Raw genomic sequence first — 6000 nt, forward strand, 5'->3', positions numbered from 1 at the left:
GTGTGGCGCTTAATACTTCACAGAGGACATGCTCGCCTCTGATGATTTAGACAAACAGTGGCAGTAACCACATGCAGTGAGACAGAGATGGGGGGGAGAGGGGGGAGATCTGAGACAGCGAGGACTCCTCTCTTCCTCTGTGTTTAAGCACAGACAATTCCTGTCGCCTCGGGGTAGCAAACAGATACATAAAGGCAGTAAAGGGACCGCTGAGGCATGACAATGGGATTCTTCAGGAGCAGCCAGCTCTCTGGTGTTGACACGTGAAGACGAGGACGAGGCCTCTTCAGCGAATACTCGACATTGGAATTGACATGTCTGTGTTGATGCAATAGAGACGAAGCAGATGGCTTCTTCTCCCTGTCTGTTTTATCCATAAATCTTTAAAGGGCCAATCAGGAACTTTTTATAGTCTCGTCTTACAAAATAACGATACTCTGCCAGTGATCAATGCCAGTCACTCCTCCGCTGCTCAGTGGTGCTGAGAGTTAAGGCTTTCTGAACACACAGAGACTTTGTGTATTTGCTCCGCACTCCCCGGACAATCTGGAAAGGTAAGACTTCACTCTCCAGGTCTGACGACATCAGTCTGTAAACTCTGTGATGAAACTCGCTCCAACCGTGCCCTAAAAGGAAAGTTCCACCTTCGGATACACTGGGTCAGTTAAACCAAATTACAAGAAACAGATGACTCCACTCTGCTTGAATCTTGCCCATAGTTTTGGTTTTACAGGCTGAAGTTGTGGAGACTGCCTTCACCTCGGTCAGTGGCTGTGGCTGTGAGGATGATTAAGGTTAAACTCTCTGAAGGAAAGAAAGTATTGTGTTGCAAAACCTTTTGTTTGGGCAAATAAGCGTAGGGTTAGAATTACATTATGCAAGAATTATATTCATATTGGATGACTCCGCACCTCATGGTAAATCTGGTCCACGGCCAATGTGCAGTCATGGTTTTGGGTTTTTAGTTCAGTCATTTCCAGTTTTATTTTGTAGGTTTTATCCTCATGTCTCATGTTTTTTTTACACTTCCTGTCTTTGTGTTTTTCCCTCCTTTTTTGATTACCCTTTAAGTCTTACCTGGCCCTTATTAGTCTCGCCTTCCCAGTGTATTTGAGGCTCTGTACACAAAATGCCTTCTACAGTGCAATTTTTTTTAAAACTCTGGTTTCTGTGTCTGTGTGCACATGTAAAATTGAGCATTTTGGGAAACCATGACATCCCACCTCAATTCATGCATGCCCATTGTTACTTTCTGTAAGGAGCACCTCCATCTCCTCTCGAATGAATCTCCTTGTGCTTTTGGTTTCTCCACAGCACCTCAGCAGTGTGCAAGAAAGGTGTTGATCAGAGGTAAGGGAATAGGTGTCAAATAACTAAGTAAGTAGCTACTACTTTTTATGTTTTTAAGTCACTACTGCCAAGCGGTAAAAGTTCACAGAGCATGCTCAGAATTTTCTTCTCTCTTTTTTTATCTTCACCTATTGGCCCAGCATGCCTTTTTCAACATTTTTAAGTGTTTTTGCATTCTCGTGTGTACCAAGATATTTTGTAAAATGAAGGTTGTGTGGACAGGATTTTATTTTATTTTTTAAACGAAGGGAACTTACGAAGGATGCTTCTGTAAATACACAAGTGTTTCCAAAAGTAGGCCACTGAAACCATTGAGAAGCGAAGAGAACCAGCCTGAACAGCAAGTACAATCTAGAAGTTTGTGGGTGAATTTATCTCGCCTGGCAAAGTGACACCCACGCAGTATGTACAAATATTGGGTAAAAAGTTCACACACCCATTTGAAGGATACAGAAACTGAAATCACAGTCGTCTGTCTGTACATACCTAATGACAGAATAAAAACACTGCTCTCAGTTCTGAAATAACTGTCACATAATCCCACATGAATAAATAATCATTTCAACAAAGATCAAAAAGGAAGGCATCTTCATCTTCTTTCCCTTTCTCTCTTTATACAATGTTACACAAATTGTACAGACACTCACACACAGTGTACAGTATAATACAATAGGGCAATCACAGTTTTGCCAAAATTCACAAAAATTAAATTCACACAGAAACCAAAACAAAGCAGGTATTAAAATAATGACCAGGTTTCATATAATACCCAGGGGTGTTGCTACAGGGAAGGCTGGTCTCCTATCAAGAAGGGAGTCAAAAAAGGAAAGAAAAAAACATAAAGTGGGTGGACCTTTAGCATAGGATGCATGGTAAATTCAGCGTGAAGTATATTTCAACCCATTATGTAAATCCATCAACTGAGCCATAGCATAAGCAAATAAAGAGCTAATAAAGGCCTTTACCTTCTACTTTTCCATTTTTATAATAGCTGTTAAGCCACTGTCAGTTAAACACAATAGCTCTCTTGGTTGCCTCACCTTAAAAGCCTATCAAGCTCAGGAAAGGGAGCGAATACGTCCTTTGGAAGGCTTAATGTTAAACATCTGGGATGGAAGTGTTGTGTCACTGGAAGTGGTTTAATACTGAGCAAAAAAACAGCAAACAACAACAACAACTGGACTGAGTCAATAAGTGATAACAAAATGAATGTTAAAAAGAAAGTGAAAGCAGCAGCATAATAAGTATGACATTACTCTGTTGTACTAATGGAGTGAGTGCTGTGGAAGTGTGCTTCATGCTGACTACATCAAGACAAGAAGAAACAGAGGCAGAAAACAGGGAGGTGTAAAGTATGTTTGAATATCACTCAAATTAAAAACAGAAGAAATATTCTAGTTTTTAATATGAGCCAGTTGCTATTGAAGCTTTCTCTCTTCAGTTGAGATAAATACAGATAGTAATATTATAATTCATGCATATATTGCACACATAGTTTCCCATCATTGGTATGTAACTGTAAATTTACAAGAATATTCCATGAAATGGCTATGTTTGGTACAGTGACATTATTGCATTCATGGAATAAAATAAGAGCGTACGTGTGTTGTGAACCCACCTGTGTCGGCACATCTTACTGTCTGAATAAATTCCCTTCAAAAAACAGGAACCACTGCGCCTCTGACTTCAGACCAGCTTTGTGTTGGTCTACGGCACTGTTGCTTTCTGCTGCTGTGCCATCAGCGTGCCTGACCACACCCCACTTTAAGACCAACACGCCCAGGGGCGCACAGGTGGGCGCGAGTACATTTGCTATCAACACAACGTGGGCGCCGGCCTTGAAAATGGCAACTGCGTCGGCGTCACTCTAACAGTGACACTTGCACTGCGCACCCATTGTGCGAGGTGTAAGATACAGCCCATAGCAATGAAAAGAACAACCACAGAGTGTTCTCAGTGAATTTTGTAGTCGGGCAGACGGCACAAACAGCTGCCAGCTACCATGGTCTAGTGGTAAAGCAGTAGAACTCAGTCAGATGCTGGTCACACAGTTAAGCCCCCCAAATATTCTTGACCAACTTAAAACATCTTGGTATTCATTAGCAGCTGCTATTGTTTCCACCTTGTGGTTGTGTGTGTGTTCTATTCTAGCAGGAAATACAACAGAAGCTGTTTGAGTGCCTTCCCAGGTGTTTATATGCCTGTCTGTCCATCTGTCTGTCTGTGGACAGATTTTGTAAACCTGATGGCATCACAACCAGGTAAGACGCAGTAATAAAACATTAGAGCTGTGTAGTTTTGTTATTGTTTATTATTATTATTTATCATTCAGGCTAATGAGTAAGAGTTGACTTTTATTTAAGAAATTTTAATTTTGAATCTTGAATATAGATATACATATTAGTAGCTCTTTATTTCTGTTTCTGGATATACATGTATCGTGTATTTTGTGGTGTCAGGTGATTTGTACTATAATAATAATGCTAATAATAATAATAGTAATAAAAGTAAAATTCTGTTTCAATAATAACATATGTTGATCTCACATGATATGGCCGCTTATCACAGCTGTGATCTGTCCTACGAATTTACAAGCAGGGCCAATATAGCAGAAATATGAAATTAATGCTTTTCCATGTGTAGAAATATTAATGAGAAAAGAAGTTTTAGGTTTGCCAAATGTTTGGTATGCAGTAAGCCCTTTCTGTGTTCTGACCCTTGTTCGTATTCTTCATCTTCCTCTTTCCTCCTTTATCCACTTCTTTATTTTGAATTGCCAGAGGTATTTCCACCATCTCTGGTTTGTATTGATATGTCCACCCTTCCTTCTCCTTGACCTCTAAGTGATCCTTGCTTCGCAAACAGAGAAGTGCACCTCGCAGACGTCCCATGTCACCTGTGAGTCTCATGAATTTGGATTGATGTTTCTCCCCGACCTTAGAACATGGAAATTTCCAGGCAATCCGCTGACCAACGGGGCTTTGATCCAAATCCTATATGGCAGCTGCCATAGCGAACAGGCAGACAGACAGATGGGGTGTCATGGATCACAATATGTACAGGATACCAGAAGGTCTAAGGTGAAGTGCATATTTCAGTGCTGCAGCTGGAGTTTGTTGTGCATTTTAATCAAATTATATTCTATATTGAACTGAATTTGGTTTAGCTGCAATAGTTTTACTCAACCTGTCACAAAACTGTCCTGTAGCAGTCCCTTTTCTTACGAGCTTTGATGTCATTGCCATTTCTTTAGTTTGCTTTCCTGACCATGGTGATGGTGTCATATGCAGATGTCGCTCATGTTGTTACCTTAAACTCTGGTACATTGTTGTTTAAATTGTTTTTTTGTTTTTTTACTTTAATTTCTGAAGCACACACTGATTATGAAGAAATACACTCATCAATGTCAGAAAAGAAATTGTGGGGATCAGATTAAATACAACAGACCTTGAGGCAGTCTCAGCCAATGGCATCTCCCAACCAACAAGCCAGACTAGCAGGACCAAGAAATAATACCGTATGTGGCATGATCACCCCAGGAAGAGAGGGGAAAAGTTGGGATCAGAACTCAGCTAACCCACATTGGACCAAAGGCCATTCCTCTACCCAGCCTTCTCTTGGCTAACCTCGGTCGTAGAACAATAAAATGGATCAAACAAGAATCATGCTGACTCAAAACAGAGTGCCCACATCTTTACAGTGGCCTGGCTCCCAGAGCAATCTATTGCACCTGTTGGGTGGACCATGATCCAATGCGACAGAAAACAAGACTCCAGTAATACAAGGAGAGATTGACTCTTTGGTTTCCCAGATGCCAACTTCTTAATGTTAACACATCGACCATATTATCTGCAGAGAATTCATTTAAATGCAAACTCCACCAGCATCTCCACATCCCCACCAGGGGGAGAAATACCCAGGACCATGTTTAGAGCCCTTCCTCGTTCTAATTTTTGACTATTTTCCACATTTTCCCTTTTCTCCTGCAAACTTACTCTGAACTCATAAAAAAGCTAAAAAAAATAAAATAAAAAAAACACTGCCAGTGCAAGACTGAAAGCCGGTTTCAAGAGGCAAAGCAGAGACATTAGCAGAGACCTCAATACCAGTCCAAAAGTAGTTAAAACGTTTGTAGTGTCTTAACAACTATAACCCTGTGGCACTCACCCCATTCTGATGAAATGAATATCCCTGCCAGCCTACATTATCAACAGTATGCATTCAAAACCAACAGATCCACAGAGGATGCCATATCCACTGCCCCGCCACTCAGTCTTCACACACCTTAAACATGACACCTACAGTACATCAGCATGCTATTTGTTGATATCAGCTCAACAGTCAACACAATCTCGTCTGAATCTTGAAAGTCTGAATATTGGACCTCCTCACAAACAGACCCCAGACAGTTCGGATTGGCAGTCACAACTCCTCAAATCTAGTGCACAATACCGGGCCCCCCAGGGCTGTGTGCTCAGCCCCCTCTTGTTCACACTGTACACCCACGACTGCACTCCTAGAAATGGAGAGACCTCTCTTGTGAATTTTGTGGATGACACCACCATCATAGGCAGAATTTCAAACAAATATGACAGTACATATCGTGACCATGACCAGGTGAACGGTTCTCCTCAACTCATCTTCTGCAGT

The sequence above is a fragment of the Pagrus pagrus genome, assembly GCF_965226575.1.
Source record: "Pagrus pagrus genome assembly, chromosome: 24".
NCBI classification, from domain to species: Eukaryota; Metazoa; Chordata; class Actinopteri; order Spariformes; family Sparidae; genus Pagrus; species Pagrus pagrus.